This window comes from Hoplias malabaricus, chromosome 5, assembly GCF_029633855.1.
Source record: "Hoplias malabaricus isolate fHopMal1 chromosome 5, fHopMal1.hap1, whole genome shotgun sequence".
In the NCBI taxonomy this organism is placed as follows: Eukaryota; Metazoa; Chordata; class Actinopteri; order Characiformes; family Erythrinidae; genus Hoplias; species Hoplias malabaricus.
In genome coordinates, this window is record NC_089804.1 from 35,770,291 (window position 1) to 35,789,443 (window position 19,153).

Below are 19,153 nucleotides of genomic sequence, written 5' to 3' on the forward strand. Positions count from 1 at the left end.
ATGTTTTACTAAAAATTGCATTTCAGAAGTCTGTAACAGTTGTACATTTTGCTTTATCACAATTTATAGTTTGCTAGTACAAACCACACCCATAAACGCTGAAATGGGGAGGTGAACACAGACGTTTTTGGGGAGGAGTTCTGGGTGGTTTTTTAATGTGTATGAAGCTGGACGCCAACAATTACAGCAATGCTAGTCATTGAGTACTAAAGAAAGGACAGTTTGAGGTACTGTTTTTGAGGGTATGGTTGGTGTCCTGGATGGCTGGTACGTAAATGAAAGGGGTTAGTGAGCCCACAAATGAACTGCTTTTAATAAGCATCTAATTGTCATTATGCCACAGTGTAATAATAATAATAATAATAATAATAATAATAATAATAATAACAGTGACATCAATCTGGGGCCAAAATAACTCAGTCAGAGTGTTGATAATCTGAGTCGGTTTCTACTTCAGTGTAATTGATAGTGGTGGGTATTGGCGAGGGGTCAGAGGCTGGCAACAGTAGATGGAAAATGGATTAGTAGCAGCCCTGAAAGTCGAATACAACAGAGGAGTAGCATTAATGAACTGAAATGTCCTTAGGTGGTATCCAGTGCCTGGAGTGTCAGGCAGGGGGGCTGGTCCAAGGCATTGCTTAAGGAAAGAGCTTGAGCTGGAAATTAGAGGCAAGGAGCAGTGTGGTTGCATAGGGGAGCGGGCAGGTTGAAGGCACACATTAGCTGGAAGAAACAGTGGGAACTGAACCATAGGAGGCAGGGTGTTGCTAGAGGAGAGATATGGATGAAGGTCCTTATTGGCACAAGCTGGAAAGTTAGAAGCTGGGAGCAGCATGGCTGCCGAGAGGAGAGGATGGGACCAAGGTTCACAGCAGTACCTGGGACAGAGTGAGGCCTGACAAATTATAGGTTAGAAGCTGTGTAGCTGGAAAGGAGAGAGGTTGGGCTGAAGGTATGTGGTAGGAGAAAGCATGAGCTGCAAAGCTAGGGCTGGGAGCAGCGTATTTACGAGCAGAGAGACAGGAAGTAAAATCCAGCAGGAGAGGGTGCGAGCCGTACAGTGGACGCACTTGTTTGTGAGGGGGAGAGCATAGGGGCAAGGGTCCACAGCAGTTTCTGAAGAGAGAGCATAAGGGGAAGGGGATGACTATGTGGAAGATCCACATCAGGAGAAAGGGTGTGCTGTAAAGGAAGAGGCGGGGTGTGGGACAGGCGCAAAGGGGGGTGGAGTTGGTGGATTAGGACAAAGGTCCCTGGCAGCACCTGAAAAGAGGATAAGCTGGAAAGTCAGAGATTGGGAGCTTCACAAAAAATGAGAACAAAAGAGAACATGAGCTGAGTGTGAGCTGCACAGCAGCAGAGGGGAGGGTCCAGGACGATAGTTCACAGGAGCACCTGAAAAGAGAGCATTAGCTGGAAGCTGGAGGGTGGGAGAAGTGCAGCAGCAGATGGGTCGGGTCGAGGGTCCACAGCAGCACCTAAAAAGAGAAGTGAGAGTTGTAAAGTAAGAGGCTGAGTATAGCACAGCCGCATAGTAAAGGGTTTGGGACGAACGTCCACAAAGCACACAAGCTGCCGATATAGAGGCTGAGAGGATGAGGAGAGGAAGGGATGATAAGATGAGAGTGAATTTACAATGAGAAAGCAGTGCAGCGAGGAGACTGCATTGAGTGTCTATAGTGCTGGGTTGGAGGCTTGCCTGCAGCAGCACCTGTGGATGGGGTGCAAGCTGGAAAGTTTGAGGCATGGAGCGGCAGCTGCCACAGGGGGTGAGGGTGGGATGATGAAGGGAGGGGGGTGGGATGATAATGGGAGGGGCTTGGGATGATAAAGGGTAGGGGTTGTGATGATGAGTATAGAAAGATAGAAAGAGGAGGGGAAAGTGAAGGGTGGGATGATAAAAGGAGTGGTTAGGATGATGACTAGAGACAGAAAGAGACGAGGATGCTGTCAATCAAGGCATTGTTCAGAGGGAAGGAGGTGCTGATTTAGAATGAATGCTGAAACATGCTGCTTTCTGTTTTAATATTTTCAAATGCAATCATCCTGGAGAGCACTGTAGGTGAAATAGTGCTCTAGTAATGTGTAGAAATAGTGCAGATTACAAGTCATATCCTAATGCAGCTTAGGTAAAATTATGAATTTAAAAAGCACCCCTCTTAGGCACCAAGAGATAGCAAAGACATGAAAAAACATTGAGGCTAATGCCTTCAAAGTCAGACACCATCAGGAAGAGTAATAGGAAAATGAGGAACGCTCCAGCAGGTGGTGTTGAGTCATGAGAGAGGTGGTCATGACATCACCACATTGCATCGCAGGGGCTCCGTACACTGGCAGCAGGGTGCATATTACAAGAACATCGAGGCTGTTCAGCTGGAGAGGAGGAAATGTGATTCTCGAGTTCGAGGTGGGGTCTCACGCATGTCACAGCAGGAGGAGAAGCAGGAGAACAGTCAGTGCAGGTGCAGGTGCGCTTAAAAGTAGTGGGAGCAGTGGGGAAAAAGACATGACAATGGCTGATTGTGTTCCTCAAACACACGGCAGTCCCATAGCTGTTATCGCTGAAGATGGAGGTAAGGGGAGGCTCAAAGTTGTGCGCCGGCATCGGAGTCAGATGCAGGGGATCACTCAGGAGGAGAGAGCAGTGTGCGTGTGGAAGACCAGAGTTTAGAGCAGTCGGAGCAGGAAGCAGGCACGACATCAGCTGAAAGCAGCCCCAAATACCAGGCAGTCCCATAGCTGTTTAGCCGGAAAAGGGGGAAATAGGAGGCTTGATGTGCTTGATAAACGTGGCTCCAAATATGAGGCAGAGGATCAGCAGAAATAAACCCAGCGCAGAGGAGTGAGCTGGCGTTGCGAAGCAGTCAAGTTGAGGTCCGTCTCATGAGCCAAATGAAGCAAGTTTGGCTAACGCGGAAATGACGTGATTTTACAGGGTATTTATAGGGCAGAGGGGAGGAGTTCAGGCATGGTCCTACTCCCAAAATTATGTTATTGCATAACATCAATTCATTCATGGTCACTAAGCTTTGAAGGACCCACCTCGACCCTGAAATGAAGCAGTTACAGACAATCAATGAATGAATGAATAAGTGAGCTCCTGTCAACTGGTGGGGCTCTTTCACTTTAGGCTGAGGGTCTGAGGTTTAAATGCTGTCTTTGGAATCAGGGTTTGCAAGAGATCAAGAGAGTAAATGAGTTGAGTTGGCAAAGATTCAGATCCGATTGAGCCATGAGGCAAGAGACATAGGAAGTCAACACACACTGTGGAGTGATAGCATCCATCACCTCTTTCTCTCTCTCTCTCCCACAGTCATTCACCCCTTTCTCGCCCTTCTTGTCCTGGCCACAGACTTCTGTTCAATCCGCTGTGGAACAATGATAGAAGCGTTAAAAAATTGTCATCATTCTTCCTCTTTCTGGAGCCGCCCCCACACAATTAACCTCATACTCGTCAGGGACCACCTGCTGGACCCTCTGGGAGCAGAGGAATACCTTGGATCATAGGCCTTTCTTTTCTTCTTAAAATGTAGGGGGGTGGGGGGTCCTGAGCATTAAAGAACAGGATGAAAGGAGGCTAACAAAGTATGCAGAGCAACTGATGGACAACAGTCTAGAACTACAAAGTGCTCCTGTGTGGTCAGTGGAGCTGATCGTGAGTGCAGAAACAAGGAGGTCATTAGAATTATTGGGCTGGCGAGGGTATGCTGGTCATTTTAATGTGATGCAGAAGTTATTTTTACTCTCACATTATTTTTCGTTCCAAAACATCAGTTTTAAAGCAGCGAAGCAGTGGGGAAATAAAAATAAATAAATAAATATCAGCTACAGAACATGAAATTTTAATATTCTACAGACACTGCCCGAGTCCTGCGTCCTGCGTCCTCTGCTCTGAATGCTAAAGATGGAGAGCAGAAACCAAGCTGGAGACGGAGCCTTTCTTGTGAAACTGCTGGTAATACCTGGAAACAGCTGTGAGTCTGAACTGACCGCAGTGGAGGTGATTAAGCTTTTTAAAAGGGTGGATTTGTGACAAATTAATGAGCGAAACCTCTCAGGAGCAGCAGCGTCGCGCGTTTATTCAGTCACTGAAAGAAGCTGAAGAGATAATAAGCTTCAACACCTGACACAGAGAGGGATTATCACCATCCGCACTTCAGCTGGAGCATTTACCAGATCCATATTTCTCTCTCTCTCTCTCTCTCTCTCTCTCTCTCTCTCTCTCTCTCTCTCACACACACACACACACACACACACACACACACACGCACACACAACTGAGTTTAATCAGAGAAATGGAAGATGGAGTGAAATCATCTATAAATGGGAACAAGTTAAATATGAGAGAGAGAGAGAGAGAGAGTGAGGGGAGGATAAAGAGAGAGAGAGAGAGGTTAGGAAGAGGAAGAAAGAGAGAGTGGGGATAGATAGATATAGAGAGAAATGCATCCAATTTGAATGTTTGCATAAACTGTATACATATTCATTCAAGTCAGGTTATATTCTCTCTCTCTCTCTCTCTCTCTCTCTCTCTCTCTCTCTCTCTCTCACGCAGATGGTGGGTGTCAGAAGGAAGACAGCTTCCTCATTCCTGGGGGCCTTCTCCCCATGGGGTTGGGTTGGATGTGGGAGGTGGGGGTGGGAAAAATATTTCTATTTCCCTCTGACCCCCCCACAACAACAACACACACACACACACACACACAGAGCCCTCCATCACTCCACCCACCTCGAATCCTTTCACACTTTCTCAACCCCTCTCTCTTGCTCTCTCTGGGAAGAAATGTCAGCAGTTCCTTCAGGAGGAATGAGGATTTCTCCCAGGTGGCAATACCTTCTCCTCCCAGCAGGGGTGCTGCTGATTGCACACTTAACACTAATCCTAATTATTGTTTTAGTGTGAAGTATATTTACAAACGTCAAAGCTGAATATACAGAAAAATCCATTGGACACTATTGGCCACAATCCAACAGAAATCGGAAAGGGAGGAGCTTCTCTTGTTTGGAAACTTTTGGCTCTGTTACAAATTGTACCCTACTCCCTACATCTGTGCACTTCACAGATTATTAAACTAATACTTCTACACTCAGTGCACTAATGTTATACAGAGGCACATGAAGCTTACACTGAATATAAAATGTTTTATTATTTGATATTTAGTGCACTACTTTAGTGCAGAAACTATTATTTACACTGTGCAATTTGTAGTGTGAGGAGTTGGTGTGTTCTCCCTGTGTCCGTGTGGGTTTCCTCCGGGTGCTCCGGTTTCCTCCCACAGTCCAAAAACACACGTTGGTAGGTGGATTGGCGACGCAAAAGTGTCCGTAGGTGTTTGTGTGTGAGTGTGTGTATGTGTGTGTGTGTGTGTGTGTGTTGCCCTGTGAAGGACTGGCGCCCCCTCCTGGGTGTATTCCCGCCTTGCGCCCAATGATTCCAGGTTGGCTCTGGAACATTTCATCATGTCCTGTTAGTAAGAAACCATGTAGTATGTTAATACTTATATTTGTTTTACTAGCCTGCTGAACACACACTTATAAAGTTAGTACATAGTGTACACTCTATTGTATTAGTGTGTTGTACACAACCGTGATGCAGCCTACGAGTCCAAAGACACCAGACACTCCTTTCCTCAGTGAATCCAGCTTCTTCAGCACTGGGACCCAGCTGTGCTTCTGGGGCATTAATATCCCTCCCACAGTGCTGAGCAAATTTAACAGTGGTGGTTTTACTGCAGCAGATGTAAAACCTCGAATCAAACCGACTCTAACCACCACACCATGCTCTAAAGTTAGCAGCTGAGTGCTCGCACCATGGAGCTGTGGGAATGGGGGAGAAGTTTGGAGAAACATGATTTGGTGTGAGATGTAACAGACTGAGAAAATCCTAGTGACCACAGGTTCATGTTTAGCATAATTCAGCACGTCTTATTTTGACAGTCAGTGCCCGTGTCGGTAAATGGGTAAAAACAAAAAAACAAAGTGTCTCAGTCCTGTATGCTAGGCTTTCTCTCTTTCTGCTCACGGCAGAGACACAGCATCTGGAGATGTTTAGACAACAGGGATTTGCCAATCTTCTCTCTCTCTCTTTTGCTCTCTCTCTTATTACAGACAAACACACACACAGTGTCAGCAGTGTGTGGAAGCAGCAATGCTAGTGTGTGTTTGTGGGCTGATCATCTGCAAGGCTTCGGATTTATAGTCTGTCTTTTTCTTTCTAATGTTTTTTTCTCCTCTTTCCATTGACTGGTGAGACACACACACCCCGGACACACACACACACACACACACACACACACACACCATATTTCATGCTTTCAAAGGACATTGCATAGATTTCATTCCTTCCATGGACACTTACCCTGACCTTAACCCTAACCCTAACCCATCTTCACCGTAAAATGTATTGATTTACACCATGGAGACATGAAGTGAAGACAAAGTGATGAAAATATAGACCCCACCTCCCCCCAACCATTCACACACAAACACACACATGCACACACAAAACAAGGCAAATAAATGAGCTACATAATTCCTGTCACTTCCACTGTAAAGATCATTTGTGACTTTATTTTGTTGTGATCAATAAGAACCTTGTTTCGGATGAACTTCAATGTTTAAAATAAATTGTGTGCGTTGAAATGAGTCCTCAGAAATATTCTCATACAAAAGGGGTCACTGCAGACAAAGTTTGGCAACACTGCTTTAAGACATTGTGAGGGGTCAGTAAGGGTTAGTTATAGAGATGTTGCCCCATGTGCCCTGAATTCGTGGTGTAAACAGTAATGAGAGGTTTGACCTTGAGGGCAGGAATGGACAGAGGCTTTAATCTGAGAGTGCTGTGGTTTGGTTGTGGTTCTCTCTCAGCAGCAGGATGTTGTTAGTGCTGTAAGATTGGGCTCGCGTTCTTTCTTCTCTGAGGGTTTGGGTTTTTTTTCCGCTGCTGTAGTTTTCCACCGTTCTCAATAACTATGGCAACTGGCAACCCGGCTGAGATGGAAAACTGGTTCTGCTACGTGCAATAGAAAAAAAATTATGTTTAAAAAACTCACACACAAACAGCAGCAGACTCTGTTTAAGGAGAGTGTTAAAACACTCAACTGAGCTCTGAAGTTGCGAGTTGACACTAGGGCGATATTAGCGATGGTTTTAACTCCAGCTGTGTGCAGATGTGGGATAACACTGCCTCAGTTTACCAAATAAAGAACTTACAATTTCTTTCTGAATTTAGTTTCTCACTTCCTGTGGTGTCCATCTGGCTTCCTGTAGTGAAGAGTGTTTAGCACAAATTTCAAACACCTGAGAGAGAGAGAGAGAGAGAGAGAGAGAGAGAGAGAGAGAGTGTGAGTGTAGTGTCATTGTGCAAATGAATAATCAGGATGGAGGGCTGTTGTGTTTTCAGGAGTGAGGGATGAAGCACTCTCTACCTCTTTGCCATCACCCCTCTCCTCCATGACCTTTTGGGCCTGATGGCCTCAGAAGTGGTTGCCATGGGAGCGAGGGTGAGGTGTGCATCCCATGGTGTGTGTGTGTGTGTGTGTGGAGAGGGGCTTCTCACCCTCTCTCACTGTTTCTGCCTGTCCCTCTTATCATCATCATCATCATCAAATCCATGATGTCTTGGGTCAGAAGGGCCTTTATTGACTGTAGTGTGTCTATACTGGGGGCACTTCATTAAGAGTGAATTAGCCTGAGGAGCTGCCCCTTAGGCCTGATATGTAGCCCCCTGTAGCAAATAGGTCATACACACACTGCCCTGAGAGATATTCTGGGAGCAGTGTAGTACTACCTCACACACACCCTTCAGCCACAAGATGTGTTTACAAAGCCTTGATGTCTGTAATCTTAGATAAAGCTGTGGCCAAACAACTAAGTTCATATCTACATAAGAACCATGAACAATTCCAGTCTGGATTCAGACCACATCATAGCAATGAGACAGCTCTTGTTAAGATAATGAATGATCTTCTTCTTGCCTCTGATTCTGAACCAACGTATGTATCCCTCTTGGTGCTACTTGACCTCAGTGCAGCTTTCCATACGATAGACCACAATATTGTCCTAGAAAGGATAGTAAACATGATTGGAATCACAGGGATGATTTATCTTCCAATTATTCTAAAGTAAGATTTGGAATTCCACAGGGCTCTATTTTAGGACCATTACTATTTACATTATACATGTTACCGTTATCGGCTTCATACACATTCATAAGCCACCCTGAGCCTCCCCAAAGACTTCTGAGTTCACTTCCCCATTTCAGCCTCCACGGGCATGGGCCGTACTAGCAAAAAGCAGATTAAAGAAAATAGAGGACCGTGTAAAAGGCTGGATGTTGTGTAACGTCCTCCTTCTGAAGAGTAATAAACCAGAGGTCTCACTGACTTTCTAGTTAAACCTGGTTCAGCAGCAAAAAATCTCTGCATCATATTTGACCCGGATTTATCATTCTATCAACACATAGGCATTATCACCTGGACAGCTTTTTTACATCTTTGCAACATTGCCAATATAAGAAATGCCTTATCCCTCTATTTCTTTATTGACTATTGCAATGCACTACTGTCAGGATGCACCAGCAGAAATTTAAGTAAACTTCAGCTAGTTCAAAAAACTGCGACCAGGGTCCTCACTGAAACTAGGAATTTAGAACATATCAGTCCAGTTCTATCATCACTCCACAGTCCAAAAACACACGTTGGTAGGTGGATTGGTGACTCATAAGTGTCCGTGAGTGAATGTGTGTGTGTGTGTTGCCCTGTGAAGGACGGGCGCCCCCTCCAGGGAGTGTTCCTGCCTTGTGTCCATTGATTCCGGGCAGGCTCCGGACCCACCGCGACCAGCAGTTTCAGATAATGAATGAATGAATCAATCAATGAATATTATTGACATATAAAGCTCTACATGGGCTCTCTCCTGAATACCTGCAAGATCTTATTTCCTATTATGAGACACCATGATTACTCAGATCACAGACTACTGGCTTTTCAATAGTTCTCAGAATTCCGAAGACTTCAGCCTCAGCCTTCAGAAGCCCCCAACCTCTGGAATGATCTTCTAGAAAATGTCAAATGTCACAGTCAAAATCTTCAGATCTAGGCTGAATATTCATTTGTTTAGATCCAGGGGGTCCGTGGACACAGGGAATTATAGTAAACTGAGACGCTGGTGTTGTCCTGCCGCTCTCAGGCGATCACTCAGGTTTGTCCACGGTGGAGCGGAGGGATGCCAGTGTTTCAGGATGCTCCCTCGTTTGTCTGTCCTTCTGGTTCTCTCCTTTTAGTTTAAGCTGTTATAGTCAGATCTGCCGGAGTCATTAGTCACACTTTGGAAATTCTGTTTCACATACATCCAAACAGATCAAAACTAATTCCATCCCTCTACCTTTTTCAGAGTGGATGACGGCCAACAACTGATTGGATGATTGTCAAGCTCTCCTGCTACCCGCTTCTGACCAGCTGCCCATGCTCTAGCTATGGCTACTTGCTTTGGACTAGCTGTCATCATCATTGCTTACATTATATATACTATGATTGTATCAGCACACATAAGCATAACAGCAGACCTATGTGATGTATAGGGTCCTTTTAGTTTTGTCAATAATTTGTGGGTATATTGACCAGTGGAGGATAGGTCCCCCGGTGTGAGCCTTGGTTCTTCCCAACCTTTCTTCCTCAGCTCCTCAGGGAGTTTTTCTTTGCCACTGTCACCTCTGGCTTGCTCACCTGGGGGTTTTACATTTCATGTTAAAACTTCCTGTCTTTACTGGAATTCTGTGAAGGTGCTTTGTGACAACATCAGTTTTAAAAAACGCTATACAAATAAATTTGATTTGATTTGATTTAATTATTTTTGCTCTTTCAGATGACTTCAAATTCATGAAATTAAACACAGACTGAAAGTGCTACAAAACTAAAAAGCTGGAGTTACAAATGAGTTTCTGTGGTATTTCAAACAGTGAATAAAAACTTAAGTAAAGTAAAAGCCACCTACAAACCGTCAATTTCTTTCCCTCCAACACAATGTTCAAACTTATACTGTGCTGAGCTTCCGAATGTAAACAAACCAGAGAGAACAGCACTTCCCCAAAAACCTCAGAGTTGCTTTTACATGATATGTTTGTCTGTCACAGCATTTACTATGTCAGATTAGTGCTGTAAATTTGTGCCGTGTCTTGATCGAGACCCTGGCAACACTATGCGTTTGACACTGACCATTCTTTGTTTGTATCCTTTTAAATGAGATCCAAGGTTTCTGGGGAGGCAGGTCAAGAAATTGTCAATTATGGCTACAGAAGCACTGTGTGTGATGCTGCCAGTTCTGTGTTCCGAAAAGAAAAAGAAGAAAAAAACAATTGTGGACCTGTTCCTGGGTGTTTCAATTAGGAGAGTATGGACTGTTCATCCTGCAAAGAGAACTTGAGGTAGTTTTCTCCATTTTTTTCATCTGACAGCTGCAGCAGCTGCCTCCCTCTTTCTTTACTCTGTAGATGTGTGCGAGACAGAGCTCTGTCCTCCTATTGGTCATTGTCAAGGAACATTTCATAGGATATGTCAGACAAGGCCAAAAGATCCAAACATTTAACATGCTACACTTTTCCTCAAGGAGTTGTGTGGCGTCAAAAATGATAAACCGCTGATCTTTGATTATTTTACAGTATATGAACGTTACTTGTCCCGGATGCTCATGTTCAGTTTTGACATAAAAAAAATGGTCAGATATGACAAAATCAGGCCAAATTCATGCAGTCTGATCCCGACATACGGCAACTTGAAGTTGATTTTGTGGGGAACACACCACAAGACCTGCCATTCGTAGATATGTGTCGATTTTAAGGTTGGTTCTTGGGAAAGTTAATCAAACTTGATAATATACTGCACTCTACTTAAAGAAATAATATGCTCTATACCCATCTGCAGTATGCAGCATAGTCATATATATTCTGATACACCCTCAAACAATTCTTCAGCAGCAGGTTTGTGACAGGACTTTTACTGAAGGAGTCTATGTAAAACTGTAACATACACTGACAACTAAATGTTCATGGATATAAAAAAAATCATTTAAAACACACAGAATGTCTTTTACACACTTCAAATGATTGAAATCCATCAGAAAAACACTTAACATTAGTATTTTACCTTAAAATTACAGCTACAAGGCCATTGAGCTGTAATATGGAGAATAGACCCTCTGTCGAGTCAGCACTGCAGAAACTACACTATGTAATTTTTGGTGGTGTAGTTTTTCTTGTGCCATGGTTACCCACGATGCTATAGGACACTTACAGCAAGACAATCGAAGATGAAATGTCTTTTTAAAGCTGAATTTCTGTAGCGGGTATAAAGAGACTGGAGGTCATTAGACCATGCTTACACCACAACGATGGCTGACCCCGAGGCTGGCGGTCAGTAGGTAGTAGGTGTCGGTCAGGCAGATCTACATTTGATCTTTAATTAAGGTCAGCGGTTGACTGGAGGCTGCAATTACAGCACAACTCACATGGAGGAAACTGCAGGGAGCTGCAGAACCCACCAGGACAAGGAAAGGTGAATATTTTAATTACTGTCTCGCTCCGTGGGGAGAGATGAATCATCATCATCATCATCAATACCATCATCATCATCAGCTGCAGCAGCTCAGGCCCTACAGGGAGAATATAGACTGTTCCCTTCAGGAGGGTGCAATGAAGTCACGGCTAAATGCAGGATACGTCTTTTACCTGTTGCTCTGCATACTTTCTTATCCCGATTTAACCCTGTGCTTCAATTCTCAGGACCCCCACAAAGCAGGTATGTTTTGGGCCATGGGTCAGTGAGACTAACATGGTGGTGGTGGTGATGTGTTAGTCAAACAGAGTGGACAGTGGGTGGACACTGGCTTTAAAAACTCCAGCAGCACTGCTGTGTCTGATCCACACTAACACAGGACCACAACATCAGTGTCTCTGCAGCGCTGAGAATGATCCATCACCCAAATCATACCAACCATCATACCTGCTCCGTGGGGCTGCACTTTAGGCCAGACTGTGTTTATATCCTGCACAGCGTAGGTCTCACGTACATCAGCATGTAAAATATATGAGACGTACTTTATAGGAGGGCTAGTAAAAATCTGCATGATCCTAGAGGCGTTTCTTTCTCATTTCTGACCGACTTTTATCATTCATGATCCGCGCTGAAGGCCCAGCTCTAATAGCCACAGTTCTGCAGAGGTGCTGTATCACAGAGATGTGTGATATCGTGGTTCTCGCGCTCTCTGATGCAGTATGATGGAAAAGTACAGTGGCCTCCACCGCTGCTGCTGCATTCAGAAACTCTGCGGTCTCCACATTCGTCTCTTACAGTCAGAGGAGCAAACTGCTAGATGAGCCAATGAGGCTTATGTAATGCAAACATTTATGAGGTGGGGGGGAAGGTGCAGTTTTGCCTGGAGTTCAGGCTATTCAAGCTCTCTCTTTCTTTCTCTCCCTCTCTCTCTCTCTGTCTGTCTTCATGCTGATCCTAATCCATTATTCACAACATTTACTCCCCTCTAAGCAGCTACAGCTTGGAAATGAAAAAAAAAAAATAGAGAGAGAGAGAGAGAGAGAGAGAGAGAGAGAGAATGGCAAGAGATATAGAGACTTGAAAACAATGAGCTGTTTCAGTTGCTAAAAGTCTTCTAAGTGAAAGAAGCTAACCACACACACACACACACACACACACACACACACAGACCGTCCACTGAAATAATGACTGCTGTAGCTAATTGACACTAACCCTAACCTTAGCCCTCAGTTACCACTCTTAATTTTACACAGCATTGCAGAAACTGCACTATGTAACTTTTAGAGGACCTCCTCCTTGAAAATGACCCTGATTCTACTCTTAACCTTAAAAAGAAATCTGTGGTCCCTACAGTGTTCTTGTATAAACATTACCCTCAGCGTGAAGTATTTCTGGTATACTCACACACACACTCACACATTCATATTTATTGCACATGTACTGAAATTTCTGGTGTTGCAGAAAACCACAACCTACACATCCACATTGTTTGAGGACACTGGTCGCCATGGCAACAGAGGAGCCACAATGAGGCCCGGAGACAGAGAGATGGAGAGAGAGAGAGAGAGAGAGAGAGAGAGAGAGAGAGAGAGATATTTTACGTAATAAAGGATGCATGTTTACTGTACTCGTCCACTTACTGTCATCTCCACTGTAACACAGACAGAGAGAGAGAGACTGTCACTGCGATCATGTCACCCATTAAGAAAAGCAAACCTGACCTCACACAGAAAGAAAGAATGAATGTAATACACCACTGTATAAACTGATGAATATTATAGAGCACTTACACGTCACACACTCATACTGTCTGGTTTATTAAACTAAATATCAGATATTGAATATTGATTATACACTGCTCAAAAAAAATAAAGGGAGCACTAAAGTAACACAGCACTGATGTCCCAGATGTGCTCGATTGGATCCAGGTTGGGGGAAGGGGCAGGCCATAGCATCAATGCCTTCAAATCTGCAGGAACTGCTGACACACTTAAGCCACATGAGGCCTAGCATTATCATGCATCTGAAAGAAACCAGAGCCCACAGCAGCAGCATATGGTTTCACAATGGGTCTGAGGATCTCATCCCGGAACCTTATGTCAGTCAGGGTACCTCTGGCTAGCACAGGGAGAGCTGTGCAGCCCTCCAAAGAAATGCCTCGCCACACAATTACTGACCCACTGCCAGACTGGTCCTGCTGGAGGATGTTGCAGAACGTTCTCCACAATGTCTCCAGACTCTGTCACATCTGTCACATGTGCTCAGTGTGAACCTGCTCTCATCCGTGAAGAGCACAGGGTGCCAATGGTGAATCGGCCAATCTTGGGGTTCTCTGGCAAATGCCAAACACCCTGCGCTGTGTTGGGCTGTAAGCACAAGCCTCACTTGTGGATGTCGGGACCTCATACCACCCTCATGGAGTCTGTTTCTGACCGTTTGTGCAGAAACATGGATATTAGTGGCCTGCTGGAAGTCATTTTGCAGGGCTCTGGCACTGCTCCTCCTGTTCCTCAATGCACAAAGGAGGTGGTAGTGATCCTGCTTCTGGGTTGTAGCCCTCCTATGGCCCCCTCCACGTCTCCTGGTGTACTGGTCGGTCTCCTGGTATCTCCTCCATGCTCTGGACACTGCTGACAGACATGGCAAACCTTGCCACAGCTCGCATTGATGACTATTTGAGCAGCTTCTGTGAGTTGTAGAAACCGTCTCATGGGGTGAGAACACGACAGAATGCAAAAGTGACCAAAGCATCAGCCAGAAAGTATGAGATCAGAGAAATGGTCTGTGGTCACCACCTACAGAACCACTCCTTTATAGGGGTTGTCTTGCTAGTTGCCTCTCATTTCTACCTGGTGTCTGTTCCAGTTGCACAACAGCAGGTGAAACTGATTCACAATCAGTGTTGCTTCCGAAATGGACAGGTTGATTTCACAGAAATGTGATTGACTTGGAGTTGCATTGTGTTGTTTAAGTGCTCCCTTTATTTTTGAGCAGTGTATTTTCATATAATGAAATAGACTACAGCAATACATGAGGAAGGAGAAAGGTTAATTAATATATGAGGGAATTTCTCTATGATGACTACCCTACAATCTAAAAAGAGCTATGGTTTATCCCAACAAAGCATTCAGCACCAACCTGTGAGACATGAACCATGACTTACTACGTCCCTGGGGATGAGTGGAGATATTGCGAACAGAGGACGTCACAGACGCCATGCTTTTGTGAGCTCCCCCGTTGAAGGTTCACTCAGAAGGTGATCATTCAGAGTGTGCATGTGGCCTGCTTCCTTGGGTGAACCACGGGATTTTGCAGGATTTAAACTATAGCTTTCTAATTTTGCGAATACAAAAAAATAGAACTTCTCTGGGATGTTCTATTGCATTGCCTTGAGGCAATAGATCCCTTAGCTGAACTTCCTGCCTGGAAGCAGATTCCAGTCCTCCTTCACTGTCCTCCTCACTGTCACACACACACACACACACACACACACACACACACACACACACACACACTCATAACACACACACTGTCACACACTCGTAACACACACACTGTCACACACTCATAACACACACACTGTTACACACTCAGAACACAGACTGTCACACACTCATAACACATTGTCAGACACTCATAACACTCAATGTCAGAGACTCATAACACATACACTGTCACACACTCAGAACACACACACTGTCACAGACACAGAACACAGACTGTCACAAACTCATAACACACACACACTGTCACACTCAGAACAAACAGTCACACACTCATAACACACACACTGTCACACACTCAGAACACAGACTGTCACACACTCATAACACACACACTGTCACACATTCATAACACATACACTGTCACACACTCAGAACACACACTGTCACACACTCATAACACACACTGTCACACACTCATAACACACACTGTTACACTCTCAGAACACAGACTGTCACACACTCATAACACATATACTGTCACAGACACAGAACACACACTGTCACACACTCATAACACACACTGTCACACACTCATAACACACACACACATACACTCATAACACACACACTGTCACACACTCATAACACACACTGTTACACTCTCAGAACACAGACTGTCACACACTCAGAACACATACACTGTCACAGACACAGAACACAGACTGTCACACACTCAGAACTCAGACACTAAGAACACAGACTGTCACACACTCATAACACACACACACTGTCACACACTCAGAACAAACAGTCACACACTCATAAAACACACACTGTCACACACTCAGAACACAGACTGTCACACACTCATAACACACACACTGTCACACACTCAGAACACAGACTGTCACACACTCATAACACCCACACTGTCACACACTCAGAACAAACACTGTTACACACTCAGAACACACTGTCAGACATTCATAACACACACACTGTCACACACTCAGAACACAGACTGTCACACACTCAGAACTCAGACACTAAGAACACAGACTGTCACACACTCATAACACACACACACTGTCACACACTCAGAACAAACAGTCACACACTCATAAAACACACACTGTCACACACTCAGAACACAGACTGTCACACACTCATAACACACACACTGTCACACACTCAGAACACAGACTGTCACACACTCATAACACCCACACTGTCACACACTCAGAACAAACACTGTTACACACTCATAACACACACACTGTCACACACTCATAACACACAGACTGTCACACACTCAGAACACACTGTCAGACATTCATAACACACACACTGTCACAAACTCAGAACAAACACTGTTACACACCCATAACACACACACTGTCACACACTCATAACACATAGACTGTCACACACTCAGAACAAACTGTCAGACACTCATAACACAGAGACTGTCACACACTCAGAACACAGACTGTCGCAGGTATAACACACACACTCAGAACACACACTGTCACACACTCATAACACACACACTGTCACACACTCATAACACACACACTGTCACACACTTATAACACACACACTCAGAACACACACTGTCACACACCCATAACACACACACTGTCACACACTCATAACACACACTGTCACACACTCATAACACACACACTGTCACACACTCAGAACACAGACTGTCACACACTCATAACACACACAATGTCACACACTCATAACACCCACACTGTCACACACTCAGAACAAGCACTGTTACACACTCATAAGACACACACTGTCACACACTCATAACACACACTGTCACACACTCATAACACACACACTGTCACACACTCATAACACACACACTCAGAACACACTGTCGCACTTATAACACACACACTCAGAACACACACTGTCACACACTCATAACACACACACTTTCACACACTCATAACACACACACTGTCACAGTCATAACACTCACACTGTCACACACTTAAAAACCACACTGTCACAAACTAATAACACTCACCCTGTCACACACTCATAACACTCACACTGTCACACACTCAAAAATCACACTGTCACACACACTGTCACACACTCATAACACACACACTTTCACACACTCATAACACACACACTGTCACAGTCATAACACTCACACTGTCACACACTCAGAACACAGACTGTCACACACTCATAACACACACACTGTCACACACTCAGAACACAGACTGTCACACACTCATAACACCCACACTGTCACACACTCAGAACAAACACTGTTACACACTCATAACACACACACTGTCACACACTCATAACACACAGACTGTCACACACTCAGAACACACTGTCAGACATTCATAACACACACACTGTCACAAACTCAGAACAAACACTGTTACACACCCATAACACACACACTGTCACACACTCATAACACATAGACTGTCACACACTCAGAACAAACTGTCAGACACTCATAACACAGAGACTGTCACACACTCAGAACACAGACTGTCGCAGGTATAACACACACACTCAGAACACACACTGTCACACACTCATAACACACACACTGTCACACACTCATAACACACACACTGTCACACACTTATAACACACACACTCAGAACACACACTGTCACACACCCATAACACACACACTGTCACACACTCATAACACACACTGTCACACACTCATAACACACACACTGTCACACACTCAGAACACAGACTGTCACACACTCATAACACACACAATGTCACACACTCATAACACCCACACTGTCACACACTCAGAACAAGCACTGTTACACACTCATAAGACACACACTGTCACACACTCATAACACACACTGTCACACACTCATAACACACACACTGTCACACACTCATAACACACACACTCAGAACACACTGTCGCACTTATAACACACACACTCAGAACACACACTGTCACACACTCATAACACACACACTTTCACACACTCATAACACACACACTGTCACAGTCATAACACTCACACTGTCACACACTTAAAAACCACACTGTCACAAACTAATAACACTCACCCTGTCACACACTCATAACACTCACACTGTCACACACTCAAAAATCACACTGTCACACACACTGTCACACACTCATAACACACACACTTTCACACACTCATAACACACACACTGTCACAGTCATAACACTCACACTGTCACACACTCAGAACACAGACTGTCACACACTCATAACACACACACTGTCACACATTCATAACACATACACTGTCACACACTCAGAACACACACTGTCACACACTCATAACACACACTGTCACACACTCATAACACACACTGTTACACTCTCAGAACACAGACTGTCACACACTCATAACACATATACTGTCACAGACACAGAACACACACTGTCACACACTCATAACACACACTGTCACACACTCATAACACACACACACATACACTCATAACACACACACTGTCACACACTCATAACACACACTGTTACACTCTCAGAACACAGACTGTCACACACTCAGAACACATACACTGTCACAGACACAGAACACAGACTGTCACACACTCAGAACTCAGACACTAAGAACACAGACTGTCACACACTCATAACACACACACACTGTCACACACTCAGAACAAACAGTCACACACTCATAAAACACACACTGTCACACACTCAGAACACAGACTGTCACACACTCATAACACACACACTGTCACACACTCAGAACACAGACTGTCACACACTCATAACACCCACACTGTCACACACTCAGAACAAACACTGTTACACACTCATAACACACACACTGTCACACACTCATAACACACAGACTGTCACACACTCAGAACACACTGTCAGACATTCATAACACACACACTGTCACACACTCAGAACACAGACTGTCACACACTCAGAACTCAGACACTAAGAACACAGACTGTCACACACTCATAACACACACACACTGTCACACACTCAGAACAAACAGTCACACACTCATAAAACACACACTGTCACACACTCAGAACACAGACTGTCACACACTCATAACACACACACTGTCACACACTCAGAACACAGACTGTCACACACTCATAACA